The sequence below is a fragment of the Lactuca serriola genome, chromosome 4 (assembly GCF_051521515.1).
Source record: "Lactuca serriola cultivar US96UC23 chromosome 4, Lser_US96UC23_V15, whole genome shotgun sequence".
Lineage (NCBI taxonomy): Eukaryota > Viridiplantae > Streptophyta > Magnoliopsida > Asterales > Asteraceae > Lactuca > Lactuca serriola.
This window is the reverse complement of record NC_136411.1, coordinates 106191851-106210483: the sequence shown is the minus strand read 5'-3', so window position 1 is coordinate 106210483 and position 18633 is coordinate 106191851. Positions and strand designations below refer to the sequence as shown.

The window sequence follows — 18633 nt, the reverse complement described above, 5'->3', positions numbered from 1 at the left end:
TTTTTCCTCCAAAAGTATATCAAGCATTTACGTCTTAGATAATGCTGCCCCATTATAATTATTACTTTCCAAAAATATATTCATTTAATGAGAAATTTGATATAATAAAGGAAGTAATTGTTAATTAAAATGAGATATATATTCCATAATTATAACACGGGTTTATTAAAAAAATTAAGATCAAGGTGTAACCATTAAGCATTTTTAAAGTGAAATTTCATAATACATACAAATCGATGATGTTGTACAATGAAATATAAAATTGAATATACTGAAAAAAAAAAACCATTAAGGCAGTCAATCTTGAAAATAACATAGTTATGAAAAATTATAAAGTAAGATAAAAATTATAAGATATTAGGAGATTTGTAAAAAATACAATTAGTAAAAGCGTTACGGTTATTAGAAAAAATAAGACCGTTAAGATTAGTAAAAATACAATATATAAACTAAGTCATCAAAATAGTAATGAAATGTCATTATTTGATATTTCATATAATTGAAAGATATACCAAATTACATTGATGATATACTAAAATTATTCAAAGTTGCGCCAAAACTAATGCAAAGTTCTTGCAAACACCAAATAAATAAGAACAAACATAAAAGTAGCACTTATATTGATAATCAATTTAAAATAAACCAATCATGATTTAGAAAAGAATCTCTATTAATGATATACTAAAATCAAATCCATATAACATTTAACATTCTATAAACATTTAACATTCTATAAATTATATTATATAACTTTATTTGAATAAATGAAATAATTGTTAATATTTAATGCAGTAGAAAAAACGGTATATTGGTTGTCAATATATGTTTAAATTAGGTAACCTTATTATGGAAGGAACGTCTAATTAAAATGCTCATAATTATATAACAATATCATAACTATATGAGACGAGGAAAGTCGTTCAACTAATAAAACATAAAATGTTGTCTACAAAGAGGTCCTTCAATGATTATAGATATTTATCGTTTTCAATGTATTTTCTACACAATTCAATAATACCAATAACCATATATATTTTTTTAATAATCATTATGAAATATTTGTAAACGATTATATGCTTTTTATGTGTTTCCCGTGTTTAACGCGGACTCTAATCTAGTTCTATGTATTAAACTGAGACTGAAATGTAACAAGTCATGTATTTTATATAAACTTTGTGTTAAAATATGAATGAATATATGCATGAAAATGTTAAATTGTATATTAGTGAATCATTATGTTTATTAAACTGTGAATATGATAGATAAACTATGAATATCTCTTATAAACATACCCTTTTTAAAGAAATCCACAATTTAAAAGAGAGAAAATTGAATTTGTCGATATATAATTCTTTTTTTTTTTTAAATTTTATATTTGACTGCAAATATAAAATAATATGTTTAAAAAAGTATTATTAAAGAAATGAGAGCTACAATATTTTTTCTATTAAGATGTGAATATGACCAGAAAAATGCCACTGGATTTTGTGTTCCTTCGACGACGGTCCGGTGGTTGTCCGACAATGATCCAGCGTCGGTCTGACGGAAAATAACAACTAGTTGTAAACTAGTGAATGGAAAATTTTGCTTAGTATAATACTAATATTTGATTTGTTCAAAATGTCATTAAGGAAAAAAAATTAAAGTGGTTCTAAGAGTTCTTAACCTTTTTTGGTTCTCATATAAAACAAATTTGTAATTCCAATTAAAACAAATATGAATCGTCCTTTTTCCACCAGATTATTTCTTGGTTTTTTTTTTCGCCCGTTTTCTGAAAAACGGGTCATTACCATTACCAATTTTTTTTACTTCGATGGATACAAAGGAAAAGGGAAAAAAAGGATGAAATATGTGACCGTTGCTATTGCTGCTTTCTTATTCGTCGTCTTCGTCCGTCCTTGCACCCATGTCACACCCAAACCACCGCACTTAGGTGCGGTGTTCACATGTCGTTAGGGTAGACACATCAGCAAGACGCATGGGTTAGTCCTCTCACTCCAGTTAGCCTAATTAGAAACCCTCCTGTCTCGAGCTCTCAATCGTAAAACGCAAAGACACAAGAAACTTTATGAATGGTTATTGACCGAACTTTATGGCTCAAAGTCAAAGGATTTAATGGTCCTTGTGTTGTTAACTTGTTAGTTGTTACCAATGGTCAAAGTCAGAATGAATAAATGCTAGACAATATAAAGAAGTATATCATGGTGAAAGTCAAAATGAATATGGGTTGTTGACTCTTGTCTCATTACACTCTAAAGAAGTGTATATGAATTGTGTTGTTCCAAAAAGAGTAGACATGATTATCATTAATCAATACATAGCAGACAAAATAAAGAAATATATATGAATTGTGTTGTTCTATAAAGAGTAGACATGAGTAGATGAAGTATCAGTGGACAATGATGTTGATCACGTGTGAGAAACAAATTTTTTCAAGTATGTTTTCCCTAAAATATAATGTCAAATCTTCCGAATAAAATTCCCCTCAACCCCAAAAATAGCTATCCGGTGCACACCATTCAATCTTCAAAGGTAAAATCCCTCTAAGTTTCATTGAATTGAAAACAAACCCTCCCCCTGTTCGTTGTTCGTCTTACCATCAGTAGTAACTGGATTCCCAAGAGTAATTCCACGACCTGTCACGAGCACCATCGACACCATCTCCTTATCTGTGATTAGTGTAAAATTGTGGATAGCTACACATAAGATATTTGTAATTGAGTTTAATTATAAAGTAGCTATCAAAGTATCAAAGTAGGATGGCTTAACATTACATGCAAAAGTATAATGCTATAACATGAAAAATCCACTATCCGAAATTTCTCAAGTTTATACACTAATGGAACAACCGAAAGAAAAATCTAACCTTAAAGATGAAGATCCCATTGGTGTTTACTTTAAGAAAAATAAAGAAATGTGGGAAAAAAGATTAAAAGATTTGCAAGTTATGGGTCCTATTTTTAGCAGAATACATGATCACGACCCCCATAATTAATCCGTGGAGTACAATAAGCATAAAATAATATCCAGACTTCGTTGGGAGAAGTACTCAAAGGATTTAGATGAAGTAGATATTTTTATTGTTTTTTTTAAACTACTTGTTAACATATTTTATTTTAAATATATGCAGACAAAACTTTCTATGAGTAGAAAAGATAAGAAAAAAGCACACCGATCAAAACAATTGGCATCATTCAAGATATTAGGGATTCTACTACAATTTTTCTCGATCAGTTTGTTTCAAATTATTTACACTATTGAATTATTTTTAAAACTTTTGCCTGATTAAAACTCTAATTATTAAAGATGCTAATTGCAGAAATCATAAGCAAATATCTTCTCACACTTTTAACCTGCATGGACAAAGCGAATATTCTGCTTCACGTATCGTTAAGCTGTTGATGCTTTCATCATCAATGAGCAAATGTAAGCTTCTATTTGTTGATCAAAAAATATTTGTCTCCGAGCATCTCATCTGAAAATCCGATCTGAAATTTGGATAGCAATTATGAAAAATTTCTATTAACTCCAATTTTTGTATGTAGGTAGCTGATAATCTAAAGTACATTGCTATAAACAGTTAAATACAAAATACAGAAAATAATGAGATCCTGTTTAGGTTTTCTGCGGAGGATATGTGACAGAAATTTTGTGTAAATTGTTTACAAATATAAAAATTAAATTATACTTTTAGCAAGGACTACAATTTAATAAAAAACCAGTTATAGGAAAGTTTTAGCAAATATCCAAAATGCATGCTATTAAGTGAAACATCGACAGTTTTTTAAAAATGTTTGCAATTTAGTGTACTAAGTGTTCCAGCACATTAACTTGTTTAAAATCAGATACATAAAAAATAAGGGAATTTACAAATTGAAAAAGATGCAAAACACCACTAACAACAAATGATTTTTTTTTTGTATATGAAAATGGCATAAAAAGTAATGAATCTAGATGTTTTCTCCTGGCAAAATTCGTATAATTTTTTGTTTTCTTTTCTGCAGATGCTAAACTTTATGAAATAATAATGGTCAGTTTAAATACACTGCAACTGTTGCAACTAATATACTTATATAAAATGATGAAACTGCCCTTCTATTATTATTGCTGCTGTAAGTTAGTATCACATCCTAAAATATTTTTTTTTACAAAATTAACAGTGTACTTTACAAATACAATGCATAAAAATAGATATGGTTCATATGATATTAGTTTAATTATAAAGTAGCTATCAGATTATCAAAGTAGGATGACTTAACATGACATGCAAAAGTATAATGCTATAACATGCAAAATTCACTATCCGAAATTCCTCAAGTTTATACACTAATGGTATCTTATGTGCAACTATCCACGATTTTACACTAATCACAGGTAAGGGAGATGATGGTGTCAAAGGTGCTCATGGGCAGCCGATGATAAAGCCAGCTGTTGAAGACCTCGTGACAGGTCGTGGAATTACTCTTAGGAATCCAGTTACTACTGATGGTAAGATAGATGAGGGGAGGGTTTGTTTTAAAACAAGTAGTAACTGGATTCCTAAGAGTAATTCCATGACCTGTCACAAGGTCTTCAACAGCTGGCTTTGTCACCAGCTGCCCATGAGCACCATCGACACATTTGACATCATCATCTCCCTTGCCTGTGATTAGTGTAAAATCGTGGATAGTTGCATATAAGATACCATTAGTGTATAAACTTGAGAAATTCCGGATAATAGATTTTGCATGTTATAGCATTATACTTTTGCATGTCATGTTAAGTCATCCTACTTTGATAATCTTATAGCTACTTTATAAGTAAACTCAATTATAAATATCATATAAACCATATCTATTTTTATGCATTGTATTTGTAAAGTACACTGTTAATTTTGTAAAAAAAATTATTTTAGGATGTGATACTAGCTTACAGCAGCAGTAATAATAGAAGGGCAGTTTCATCATTTTACATAAGTATATTAGTTGCAACAGTTGCAGCTTATTTAAACTGAGCATTATTATTGCATAAAGTTTAGCATCTGCAGAAAAGAAAACAAAAAATTATACGAATTTTGTCAAGAAAAAACATCTAGATTCATTACTTTTTATGCAATTTTCATATACAAAAAAAAAAAAACATTTGTTGTTAGTGGTGATTTGCATCCTTTTCAATTTGTAAATTCCCTTATTTTTTATGTATCTGATTTTAGACAAGCTAATGTACTAGAACAGTTAGTATACTAAATTGCAAATATTTTTAAAAAACTGTCGATGTTTCACTTAATAGCATGCATTTTGGATAATTGCTAAAACTTTCCTAGAATTGGTTTTTCATTAAATTGTAGTCCTTGCTAAAACTTGCTAAAAGTATAATTTAATTTTTATATTTATAAACGATTTACACAGAATTTCTGTCACATATCCTCCACAGAAAACCTAAGCAGTATCTCATTATTTTTTGTATTTTGTATTTAGCTGATTATAGCAATGTATTTTAGATTATTAGCTACCTACATACAAAAATTGGAGTTAATAGAATTTTTTTATAATTGCTATCCAAATTTCGGATCGGATTTTCAGATGATATGCTTGGATACAAATATTTTTTGATCAACAAATTGAAGCTTACATTTGCTCATTGATGATGAAAGCATCAACAGCTTAACGATACGTGAAACAGAATATTCGCTTTGTCCATGCAGGTTAAAAGTGTGAGAAGATATTTGCTTATGATTTCTACAATTAGCATCTTTAATAATTAGAGTTTTAATCAGGCAAAAGTTTTAAAATAATTCAATAGTGTAAATAATTTGTAACAAACTGATCGAGAAAAAAATGTAGTAGAGTCCCTAATATCTTGAATGATGGCCAATTGTTTTGATTGGTGTGTTTTTTTCTTATCTTTTCTACTCCTAGAAAGTTTTGCTTTCATATATTTAAAATAAAATATGTTAACAAGTAATTTTAAAAATAAACAATAAAAATATCTACTTACCTCATCTAAATCCTTCGAGTACTTCTCCCAACGAAGCCTGGATATTCTTTTACGCTCATTGTACTCCAAGGATTATTTATAGAAGTCGTGATCATGTATTCTGTTAAAAACAGGACCCATAACTTGCAATTCTTTTAATATTTTTCCCCACATTTTTTTATCTTTTTTGAAGTAAACACCCTTAGGATCTTCATCTTTAAGGTCGGATTTTTCTTTCGGTTGTTCTACATTACGAAGCATTGGGTTGGATTCTTCATTCGAGACGGATGCTTTATCCCCGTTTTGCGCATCATACAATATTGAGATGGTTTCTTGATTCGGGTTGGATGCTTGATTCGGGCCGGATGCTTGATTCGGGCCAGGTGCTTGGTTCAGGTCGGATGCTTTATCATTGCTGGATCTATTGTTCTTTTTCTTTCAACCCATGACGCGGGTGATCAAGGTTTGAAATGGACCAAATGTATTTGATTCGCGACCTGCAATATAAATACATAATGAGGATAACAAAAAGAATTTTCAATATGTGTGTTATCCAAAGGATGGAATCCATCAACAATAACAGCAACATAGTTGCTGAGACGATTAATTCTTAGTGAAACTGGAATTTCCGTTAGCAGTAGAACAAAAAAATTCTATGTTTTCTGCTTCTTATTCTATTGTGTATGAAAGACTTTATATACAAATACAAGATAGAAATCGGAACTTATCCATAATTGTAGTGTTATTGATACTAAGAGTGACGGTAGAGATAATAGAGTGTGAACAGCAGTTTGTTAGTGAGAAATATCAAAGAATTTGTGATTTTTAGATTAGATGCAACAAATGGCCTCTTATTATCATTTGAAGAGTGACATTCGGTGCTTCTGGGCAAGTGCTTAAACAGAAAGGGCAATTGCTCAAACAGAAAACAGCATAGCGTAGTGTATAAAGCGGTGAAGAACCGAAGAGGAAACAAATCGAAAACAGTAGAATAGAAAGAGTGTTTAGCGATTGACGATTGCAATGATTTACCTACAAAATCGGAGATAGTAGTCGCCGGTGCTTCTGGAGGAGATGAACGACTGAACGAGGGTGGACGCCGGACGGAGGCTAGGGCACGCAGCCACGACCTGAAGTGAAGAACTGGATTTGATTTTTTGGTCTGTATATCCCTCTTCGCTTTGCATTAGACAAAATTGCAAATTTGGTTCCGTGAATGTCAAAAATTGGGATTTTGTCCAAAAAGTTTTAGAGTTGACCAATGGTCCAAAATACAAATTTTATTGCAACCAAAATATGAATTTTATTGCAAGCTTGGTCTAAAAAATTTTAAATTTTTTATAATGATGGATTTGATTTTGGTTTTTCCATTTTCTATTTTTTTTATTATTTTAACATTTAAAAACAAAGACAAAAAGAAACACCCCACCCCTACCTATGGGTGTTCAAATATATCCACATCGGAAAATCCAATTCGAAAAATCTAAAAATTAGATCTTAAATTATCCGAAATTTCGGATAACCAAATATTTAGATATCCAATTTTTTCAGATTTAGATACGGATAACAATTTTGTAAAATTTCAGATATCCGAAATCCGAAAATATGATTTTAATTTGTGTTTGTGTTTTATTTCAAAACACTTATATCTTATACTATCTCTATTAATAACTAAAAATATTCGTAACACTGCTACTTAAACCCCTTTATCAATACTAATGTCTTTGTATTGACGCATGCTAGTCACGGGAATGAAGAACTAAAGCATTCACACATTTGTTTTACTTTAATTTGGAGTAAGATTAACAAATTAATACTATCATATAATATTACATATAAAAATTAGACAAAACTGCAAAATTGGTCCCTACGGTTATGCAAAAACTGTGGATAGAGTCCAAAAAGTTTCCGACTTGCATAAAAGGTCCAAAATTAAGTATTTTCTGTTGTTTTGGTCCCTAGTAAAGTTGAAATGACAATTTTGCCCTACTATAAATCTTTTTTGCATTTATATATTTATTTTAACAATTTGCTCATTTAAAAATAAAAGAAAAACAAAATAACGGCCCACCTACCACAATGTTACCCTCCCTCTCTCTCTCTCACACACACACACATACACATCCACTCACCCGAAAACCTTTAAAACCCACTTCCCGTCCATCGTCTTTTTCCCCTTCCCCTGTAAGTCAAACACACACACACACACACAATTGTAACTTAACAAAACAACACACGTACACATATAACTCAAACACATACCAAAACATCACTGACAAATTCGTCGATTATGACTCCTCCCTACCCAGTAAAATTTTTCTCAGTAGCTGACATAAATTTAGAAATATCCCAAATTCTTATTTGATTTTGTTAACCGGTAAAAGCAATATTACATCGATAATCAATTAAATTATACCACCATTAACCCTATCGATGGATGTACTTCAAGAAATCAAATACGATCGAAATCTTTCAAGATCGAAACTTTCTAAGAGCATCTCCATCGAAACCATTGGAGACCTTCGAATCAAAATCTGATTACCAGAGCACAACTGATATGCCTAAAATCTATGATTAAATTTATCACAATAATCAACTATTCCCTCACAAAATGTAATCACTTTTCCATATATTATCATGAAGGAATCGTCAACTGAGGAGGTGACACTATCCATTTCACTTTCATAAACTCCCTTTCATTTGCTACAACTCCGACATATATTACCCAAAACAGAAACGAAACCCTCCCCTCCGATTAATAGGGAACAGAAGGATGATGGCAATTGAGATTGAACATATGGATTGTACAAAACCATATCAACAAATCAATTTTCAGTGAGATAAGGGAGAACTAGAGGTGGCGGCAGACAGGGAGTTGAGAGCAAAATGTTGAAGTACAAATGTGGGTTAGCGGCTAACCGATTGTCAAAGAGGGATTTGCAAGAGGGGGATTCCACCAGACCTGCTTTCATATTCATCTACTCTAAAATCAGACCTTTGAATCCTTGTTGTTGTTCGATCAAAGAGCAAACTCAACATGGTGCTTGTATTTCTTCGATTTTCTCAATAGGTAGGTTAGAAGAAGGATGAGGTGAGAGAGAGTCGAAAGTAGAAGGAGAGGTTACTATCTGGTATAATGGGTGTAAGGTGGGCCCATTTTTTTTAATTATAAAACTTAATTAATCAATATAAGAAAATGGAGAAAATGAATTAAATGGGCAAAACTGTCCTTTCAATTCATCCAGGGACCAAAACCACGGGAAATTTCTGATTTTGGACCTTCCATGCAAGTCAGAAGCTTTTTGGACTCCATCCACAGTTTTTGCATAACCATAGGGACCAATTTTGCAGTTTTGTCTAAAAATTAATATAAGTTGTTGAGAATATATATGATTGAAGACACAAAGCATCACCTTTTGTTTACATGTACAAAATAAAAATGAATTGGTTTTGTTAAGAGAAAACAAATTGTTTAGTACTTTACCACATTTGCTTAAATACAACAAAGACAAAACTTCATAAATGGTCCTTGTGGTTTCATAAAATCTGAAGTTTTGTCCCTAATTTTTAAAAACATCACGGATGGTCTCTGTGGTTTTAAAATTTTTAATGTTTAGTCCCTCCAACTCACTCTGTTCCCATTTAGCCGTTAACTCATTTTTCAATATTATATTGCAGGGGCAATTTTGTCGTTTCACTCGTAACCGTCACACTTTAAAAGAAAGATAGCATGCTCGATTTTTGGGCAAGCCCCTTTATCTGCGATTGTCTTCTCTCTTCTCCCTTCCACAGTTCGTTGACCGTTGTAGATGCTTTGCATCCAAAGATGGTGACTTGCAAATGTGGGAATGAAGCAATAAAGATCACTTCGTTGATGGATCGTAACCCTGGAAGGCAATCTTGGAACTATACAAGATGTGGGTTACTTCGATGGCTTGACTCCTCCTATATGATCTAGGGCATTGATGGTTATTCCAGGTTTGTTAAGATCAATGAATCAATTGGAAGATAGGGTTGCCATTGTGAGTGCAAAAGTGTGGAACTACTAGCTGATGTTGTTTTGTTCATGGGTTTTCTTTTTCGGTTTTATTTTAACCAGTAAGTTTCTTTGGAAAGTTTGGATGGTAATGGATTTTGGGTTTTTGGTTTCTAACTGGTGCAAGGTTTTTGGGTTTTAATCAGATAGGGGGTTTTGGAATTGGTGTTGTTGTATTTTGGTTTATGTATCAAATCAATGTAATGGAATTGTAATGAACTTTAGGTTGTAACAAATCAATATTATCGAATGGTAATGGAATGTACTTTGTTATAGTTGGATGTTGAATTTATTAAATGTTTTTGATTTGCAATTGGATAGTGTATTGTAAATGCATCTTTTAAATGGTTTAGATGTGCAATTGAAATGTACATTGTTATAAATGAACCTTTGGAGGGTAGTACGCAAAACAGATTCTTTCATTGCCAAAATGTGCATACACACCATTACATGTAAAGTTGTAAAGTTTTTTACACAACCATCCTACTATGTTTTAAAACAAGTAAACATGACACTTAAGTTCTCAACCGATACAGACATTGCAGTTTCAAACAAGTAAACATGATTTAAGTTTCAAAAGACCTACAACACAAACATCCTACTAACTACTTAACAGAGTTTTTAGCCCCCTAAAACTTGACCACCGCCTCCCTGCCCTTTACATGATCTAGAATTGTGCCCCTTGTTATGACACTTTGAACAAGTAACTGTCAGATATTTCCTAGTCAATTTACCTGCTTGGCTGTTGGGCTCATCAACACCCCTCCTTGTTTTCTTCTTAGGCCTCCCAACCTACACATATTGATATATTATAGTTAAAAATTAACCAATTACATGTTCACATTGAAAGTACATATTATGCCTAATTGAAATACAAGCTTGTGTTTTATGTTTTGGTGGATTTAAAGTGAATGGACAGTCACTTTTTGGTCACATTAAACGTCCATTAAGTGGAAAATTTTTGTTGGAATACATGGCTTTCCATGTTGATAACCTATAGCAATGATGGACCCATTCATCAACATGTGGGGCATGTTCTCCATTTTTAATTTTGTCCCATATAGCACAAATTGCATGTCTACATGGAAAACCTGTAATCTACCAAAACCTATAACTACAACTTTGCTCATTCAAGTTTACCACATACTAATCCTGCCATGTGCTTGACACCTGGTACTTTCCTACCCCGTTATATTTAGCCACATACTTAGTTTCATCGGTCTTAATCTTGTCAAACACTATAATTTATGTAGGGGTTAGTAGTCCGTCACACTTATCTATTTCCTTTTGCACCACACAGGCACACACAATCTCTTCATGAGATACTCACTAATATACTCTAAGCAAGTGATAATAGGTTTATCCCTACCCTCATCTAGCTTTGAATTGAATACCTCACAAAGATTATTCAACAAACAATTAGTGTGTACCCTGCCTATGTAACACATATAAAGAGAAGACAATTACACATATAGTAAAAAGACAACAAGCAAGATTGAACTTTATCATTAATTTTCAGCAAACATACCATTGAAGTGGGATGTAGACCAAGTATTTGCTGGAATCTTACACACCCAAGCATGAGCCTCCTCATTTATCTTCTTTAACTCATCCATTGCTCTGTTAAAGTGATTAACTATTGTTGCTCTACCACACTCCCAAATCTGGTTACTTAAATCTTTTTCTTTCCACTATTTCTTCATATTTTTCTAGATATGCCTCAAACAAAACTTGTGTTCTGCATTGGGGAATACCTTCACAACTGCTGGTATTATTCCCTAAACAAAAGTAAATGTAACCAAAATTAATTACACAAATCTATCTAGCAATAGTAACAAGCCAATAGTTAAGTGATACATACCTTTTGTCTATCAAAAATGAATGTAAAATTTGAATTTTCTCCTAGATCCAAATTTTCTCCTAATAGTTCCAAGAACCAGGTCCAACTACTTGTTGATTTCTGTCTCTACCGTTGCATATGCTACATGGTATATGCCATTATTTAAGTCCAGCCCCACAGCATGTTGGGTTTTAGTTCAAAAATATTTTCTAAAAACTCTTATCATGGCAAATGGAAGACTTTAAATTTCGAACATAACATAAACATTTTATACCCACCAAAGATCATCTTGCAAGTTATAGAAAGATTTAAACACCAACCAAATAAAGTATGAACAAATAACAACATTTGTTGTTCTTTGGGTCCTCTTGGGAGACTTGGAAGTTGATGAAGAATGTGGAACCTTTGAGACACCAACATGAAGCCAACTTGATGTAGATGCTAGTCAAAACTCTTAAGCTTTAAGTCCATATCCAAATATGACATAAAGAGAGCAAAATGCAAGCAAGTAATCTTTTAACACTTCTTTGCAATAGAGAATATGAAAGAGTAAGCGGTAGCTACGGTTTTGGTGAGTAAAAATGAAGGGATGAAAGCCTTCATAAAGCTAAATCATTATCCAAGGGTTTTTAACACTTTAAGCACTCCATATCCTAAAGCCTACATGTCTCCCATGCCTGTTAAGCCATACTTACTTTCCCTTATTATATTCAAAAGAGCATATCTTGTTTCCTAGAAACTAGCTCATCTTTTTATTTTATAAATAAAAGAGAATACAAGTTTATAAAATTCTTATAACTCTTTATAAGATATAAACTTTAACTTTTAGCTAAAAGACAAAAGAGTCTTTCTAGTCCAAAATAAAGTACATGACTTAATAAATCATACCATATGATATATATTATGTTACTTGCCAATGAAAATTAGTATTTCCAAGAAATAAATAATTTCCAATTAATTATAAGAGTTTTCTGAATATTTATTAAAATCAATTTCTAATAAATAATCAATTATATCAAGTTGTTATTAGTGTGACCCATTAGTATCATATGTTAATTATCAATATCACTTTAATATGATTCTTGAGCATACTAGATCTTTCAATCTCCCACTTGCGTAAGATTAATATTAGACTTATATACACACTGGTGAACGTCTAGTAACATTTCACTGCCCCAACAACATATGACTTTGTTCCATTCTATCAGCACCTAATTCCCAAAAATCTCAATGCTACAATTGGTGTATAAGGTAAGTTTATCAGTTATCCCTTTGTTGCGGACATCATGTTGAACATGAGATACAGATCGCAATCAATCTCATTAGTTTTTCAAGTTTTGGTAAGGTGCCTTAGATGTCTAACTCTCAACAGATAAGAGGAACAAATCCCACATTGACTATATAAGCCTCTTGCATAGTTCACACCATACTTGAAAATGTCTTTTAGAACTGTCCGGTTAAGGAACAACATTTGACCATATCAAATCATAGTACTCCATACACTTAAGTCCCACTATGTATCTCAGGTGTTAAGGATACAAAGATAGTACCTTTTAATCAAGTACCAATCATGATAGCGATCCATGAGATGATCTTGATGCGGGTCAGTTCAATACTAGTTCTCTGACAAGTACCTATGAAACTTGGTTACAACCACTTGCCTACTTTCATCTAGAGAGAGTCAACCAATCCAATTTATATTAGTCTTACTTTATAATTGTTCCCACAATTATAACTGACTATGAACCTTTAGAACAATAACATTATTCATGGATTAAACATGTATATAGAACACAACAAGTATTAATGTGATGACTATATCCCAATATATCATAACATGATCTAATAGCTATTGTTATAATGTTCCAATATCCAAATACCAAATCCAAATCAAAATCCCATTTCTGGAATAATAAAGTCTTGCAGCTCAAGTGCGACCATTTATACCTAGCTCAAAAGAATGACTTTATCAATGAGTCTGGCAAAATTTAATTTGTATGAATTATGTGAATACTATCATCCCCATACTTAACTTTACTCTAATTATAGTCAAATTTCTTGGAGAATATGAGTGGTGTTCTTTTGTGACATAGAGTCTCTTAGCTTGATTAAGTATACTCTCGAAGTCACAAAGATTTCTATGTGATCATTGAATGGCAGAAATCAACACTTGTGTTCCAGTGATCCCATTCATCTAATCATATTTGAGTTCAACTTCTAAAGTAGTGTATTCTTATTTTGTAGTAGATTGTGTTATTATGTTTTGCTTGGACCTCATTCCAACAAAACTTACTCTTCATTCCATAATGAAGTCAAAATCCAATTATAATTTATAATTATTTATATCTGAATTAACACCTTGTGTAACTCTTTCCATAAATATCCTTTCTAAACTGATTGTCTCACAAACAGTCTCTTAGTTCTTCTAAAGTACTCTTAGGATGCTCTCTTAGTCATCCAGTGACTTAACAATGTATTCAATTAGTATCCTATGACATGCTTAGAGCATGATCAAATATCATGTCGTATGCATAATATGGCGTAAATAATGAATTCATTTGCCAAGAAAATAGAATATAAATCATTTCATCTAGTTTAAGCCTATGAGCTATGTACTTTTCAGGCTAGCTCAAAATGGTGCCCTATGACAATGCCAAGACTTCTCCAAAAGAATCTTGTGTCTGGATCCCTTTCAAGATATTGCCAATATATGTATAAGGACATGAAACTTTTTAACATTCATTATATCTATCCCTTATAGATTTCACATTCCAAGAATGTATCTTCTCCTTCGTAAGTCTTTCATTTTAGAAATATTTTATGAGTTAATATGAAAATGACCTTCCTTAGTCAAAATGTGATTTCAAATGATTAATTATGACTCGTTTATACAAGATTAGGAATTTCACTATGCCCCCACTAATTCTTAGTAAACACACATGTTCTATTCATTTTGATATAAAAACATACCTTACGGTTTTAAATAAAATGATAATTTGTAACGTCCCAAAATTCAAGACTAAAAATTTTCTTTTAATAAAACATTACTTAAAGCAAAATCATCAATCCAAACATAATCAGAGTATTAATTTCCAAAACACATGTTCGTTATCAGAGTAAAACATTCCCAGGCTGTCTAATCTATGATGTGTGCCATGCGATCACCCCGAGCTCTTCCTTCTACTACCGGAAGTACCTGAAACCAAAACTGAAAACCATAAGCACGAAACTTAGTGAGTTCCCCACCCTACAACATACCATGCATAACCACATAGTGCACATACTGGGCCACGCCTACTATCCTGGGCCTCGCCCGATACAACGGCCCCGCCGCTCTAGGCCCCGCCTGGCTTCGAGCCCTACTCGGATACAGATCTGTTTCACTTAGGCTTCGCCTGTCATAGGGCCTCGCCCGCCAGCAAATAATAGCACATAAACATATCACCACATAAGCTAAACACATACGAACTGATCTTGTCCTAAGGCCTCGCCTATTATGGGTCTTGCCCTTGTTCTGCTACTGATGAGTCATGGAACCCCGTCCATGCTCCTACTGATTGTGAGATACGGGCCCAACCCACACTCACTCTTTTCCTAACTCGGGCCTCGCCCCTGATCTGCTGCTAATGAGATGTGGAACACCATCCACACTCTGCTATTGGTGAGTTACGGGACCTCGCCCACACTCACCTCCCTACCAGGCACATACAAGTATCACATAGACAACGAGTATAAACTATCACATAAACCATTCCTTGGGCACCCGCCCGCTATCATTGGACCTCGTCCTGAATATCATACCAGCATACTGTGCCTATGGCTAACCCCCGGGTCTTCTACTCATAACTACATGGGCCGACATTGTGGCCTTAGACCCATTCACACAAAGGGAAACTCACCTGCACTGGCTGAACTTGCTGATGATCCCACTAGCTGCTGCTCGGCAACTCTCTGAACTCCTGCTCCACTCGCTCCCCGAGCTACCAATATCAATGCAACACTGAGTCTAACTGACCCCCGAAAGACAACCAAGTCAACTCTGGTCATAGTCAAAGTCAACCTTCCAGGTCAACCCTACTCGCCGAGTCACCCTACTGACTCGCCGAGTTCATATGTTCAGAGTCCTTCCATTCGCGACTCGACTCGCCGAGTCAGTCCATGACTCGCCGAGTCTACCGATTTCCGAGTCCTGGCCTGTCCAACTCACCGAGTCTCCACTCGACTCATTGATTCGAGTCTCAACTCGAAGGGTTTTGGGGTTTCGCAACCTGACTCCCCGAGTCCAAGAACAGACGCGCCGAGTCCAAGACAACCTTCAACAGACTCGCCGGGTTGTTCTTCTAACTCGTCGAGTTCCTGCCCAACTTCATCTGACTCGAAGAGCTGTTCATCCCACTCGTCGAGTTCCTCCAAATCTTCATGCTACTCGCCGAGTCCACTCAAAGGACTCGCCGAGTCCATTTAGATCTCCATAAATGCAGAGGACCTTTGAGTCATGCATGGACTCCAAACTGTAGATCTACCCTTCCCAAGCCTATTCCTCACGTAAAGTTGCAAACTTTACGTGTAGAGAAGGAGATCCAGGCAAAATACACCATAAACTAGGGTTTAAGGCAAAGAGGCTCCATAATCAACTCAAAGGCAGATACTTTATGCTTCTCAAGACCATAATATGCTTAGATCCGAATTAGCAACTTCAGATCTGGCTTCTAACTCAAAAGGGGTAGTTAATCATGGCTAAAAAGCCACCAAAACTCACAACCAAAATAGATCTAAAGGAGGGAAACGACTTAATACCTTCAATAGCTTAGAAAGTTTCCCCAATCTTTAGATCTATGGCTAATCCTTGAAGCTTCAATGATTCCCCTTCTTCTTCTTCCTTCAAATCACTCAAAAATGGCTTGGAAGCTTGAATGGGCAACAATGGGGCTTAGGGTTCGATATTCTGGGTGAATGAGGCAGTAAAGGAATCCTATGGGAGAGAATGAGACGTTTAAATAGGCTCCAAGTCTCGAATTTAGGGTTTTCCTCGCACAGACCAGACTCGCCGAGTCTCCTTGGCCGACTCACCGAGTCGGTCACTTACTCCTCGACCCGGATCCTGCTCGGCCTCGCCGAGTTCCTCCTTGGACTCGCCGAGTCGTCCCTTAAAATTAGGGTTTTCTTTCGTTTCTTGGCCTTCCAAACTTTGGGTGTTACAACTCTCCCCCACTTAAACAAAACTTCGTCCTTGAAGTTTGCTATGGCCCACCGCCTGTGATCTGCTCCCAATACCCTACTAATTACCCCAATGCCAGCTGCCTACCTTCGCTGGTCTTCCGCCCGGTCATTCTGACTAACATCAATCCTTGCGGATAATAATCTCGGGTCAACCCTGACCCTGAACATCCTGGAAACACAACTTACTTAACTGACAATCCTTCTAGTACTCTCCGAGTACTGCAACTGAATCCATAAGGGTTCACCCCCTCTTTCCTTGTGCAATTTCCGCCCTTTCCAGGGCAACCTTCCATAACCAACTACTTCCTCTGCCACTGTGAAGATCCTATCTTCACCAAATTCATTACTCCCGCTACTTCCAGTATGGGTCATTATCGCCAGTATCCACTGGGCATTTCTTTATACTATAATTTGGTGTCGAGCACCCTACGATCAACTAACTGAATTCCACCATACGCTGCATACCCGCACTACTACTGACTGGAAATTTTGTTATTCCTCATCTGACTTCCGGATGAACTGAGACCACCCTGGTCCTTACCAATCTACCAATATCTGGATTACCGACTCCCACCGGTACCAGACCCAACACAACTCCTAGTCGCTCCCAGTGACTTTCGAAGGAACTTCAACCACCTATAACTGCTCAATCTATTCTGCCATACAGGCATTACAATTCCTGGGATCCCCGATCCCCTATCTTGACACTAAGGTCCCTACCAGGTCCCACCTGTGCTGCTAAAACTCACGGGCCTCACCCACGGGTCTCACCCGCCTCTATCCTTCTAGTACTACTTGTCTAGCCATTCTCACTCGGGCCTCGCCCACGGGTCTCACCCAACCATACTACTAAGCAACCTTGCTCTCAGATCTCACCTATATTGTTATTCTCATATGGGCCTCGCCCACGGGTCTCACTCAACTATATCCTGGAGCGGCCTCTCCCAAGGTCTCACCTCTCTAGGGCTATACATGCAAACTCCATATCATTCTCATCCACTACCCATTCCTGATCCCTATCCGATCAATAGGAGATAAGGGCCTCGCCCCAACTCCGCCAATCGAAGCTGCTAAGGAATGCTACGGCTTACCCGCAGTCTTACATCACCTTCTATCACCGTCTGCTAGTGAATGCTACGGCTGCCCTGTAGTCTGACAACACTTCCTACCACTGACTGCTAGTGAATGCTACGGCTGCCCTGTAGTCTGACAACACTTCCTACCACTGACTGCTAGTGAATGCTACGGCTGCCCCGTAGTCTTACAACACTTTCCACTACTGACTGCTAGCGAATGCTACGGCTGCCCCGTAGTCTTACAACACTTTACACCACTGACTGCTGGTGAATGCTACGGTTGCCCCGTAGTCTTACAACACTTTCCACTACTGACTGCTAGTGAACGCTATGGCTGCCCCGTAGTCTTACAACACTTTCCACCACTGACTGCTGGTGAATGCTACGGCTGCCCCGTAGTCTTACAACACTTTCCCCCACTGACTGTTAATGCGAAAGCACCCCATGCTATCAGTTCTCAAGATCTTCCTTCTGAATCACTCGAGCCCTACAGGCGATCCCCCATC

At 35.3% G+C, this 18633-nt stretch overlaps 1 long non-coding RNA gene across 1 annotated transcript; it reads right to left on the bottom strand.

Moving 5' to 3' along the window:
- Positions 1-2330: 2330 nt before the first annotated feature.
- Positions 2331-7213, bottom strand: LOC145102253 (uncharacterized). Its single transcript, XR_013706082.1, has 2 exons — positions 6988-7213; positions 2331-6452 (listed from the first exon to the last, which is right to left on the bottom strand). It is a non-coding gene; the product is annotated as an uncharacterized LOC145102253 (long non-coding RNA).
- Between the last annotated feature and the right edge of the window lie 11420 nt (positions 7214-18633).